Consider the following 1,182-nt stretch of genomic DNA (forward strand, 5'->3'; position numbering starts at 1 on the left):
CGCGCACATACATACACAGGTACACACACACGAGGAGAAAACAAGTTTATACCGCTAAAAGTTCAAGAAATTATATCCACAAAAGATAGTTTTCTTCTAATTATTAAATCACAGTGTCCCACCATATCCTCTTGTTCCTAATAGGACATTTTGGACACTGGACACCCTGTATATAACAAAAGGATAACAGGATATTGTAAGACGCACTGTAGAACACATTAAGACACCTTGTAGGTCACTATGACAATATAGGACACTTAAGGACATCATATAGGATACTTTAGGACACTTTCTAGGATACCCTCTAGGACAACTCTAGGACACCGTAGGATATAAGTCTTGTAAAATCTTCAATTATTTTCCGAAACTCAAGGCCTTATGATTCGCCGCCATATTTCATCTCACACTGACAGCTGGCTTGGCGGGTTGAGCACGGCCTGTCATGTGGAGGTGTCAGATGATGGTGTCAGATGAGGGGCGTGTCGGGAAGAGGTGCTGTGGAAGAGGTGTCAGTGATGGGGGCCAGTGATGGGTGCAAAGAGGTGTCAGTGATGGGGGTGTCAGGAAGAGGTCAGTGATGGGGGTGTTTAGGAAGAGGTGTCAGTGATGGGGTGTCAGGAAGAGGTGTCAGTGATAAGGGTGTTAGGTGTCAGGATGGGGTGTCAGGAAGAGATGTCAGTGATGGGGGTGTCAGGAAGAGGCAGATGAGGGGGTGGTCAGGAAGAGGTGTCAGATGAGGGGGGTGTCAGGAAGAGGTGTCAGTGATGGGGTGTCAGGAAGAGGTGTCAGGAGTATGGGGGTGTCAGGAAGAGGTGTCAGTGATGGGGTGTCAGGAAGAGGTGTCAGATGGAGGTGTCAGAAGAGGTGTCAGTGATGGGGGGTGTCAAGAATAGGATGGGGGGTGTTGTCAGTTGGGGTTGTTAGCGTTATGTTAGTTTAGCATTAGGTTGTTAGGTTAGGTTGTTAGGTTAGCATTTGGCTATTTTTGCCAGGTTAAATTAGGTTATATGTTATGTTGTTAAGTTGCTGGTGTTTAGCAGTGGTTAATCTTGTGTTAGTTATATTTGCTTTGTGTAAGATAAGTTAGCATTGTTGAGTTAGGTAGTGTTAAATCAGGATAAGATAGCGTTGGGTTAATTTATGTTGTAGGTTAAGGTAAAAATGCTTGGGTGTCTAATCTTC

Source organism: Homarus americanus, unplaced genomic scaffold (genome assembly GCF_018991925.1).
Source record: "Homarus americanus isolate GMGI-L3 unplaced genomic scaffold, GMGI_Hamer_2.0 scaffold12855, whole genome shotgun sequence".
Classification (NCBI taxonomy): Eukaryota; Metazoa; Arthropoda; class Malacostraca; order Decapoda; family Nephropidae; genus Homarus; species Homarus americanus.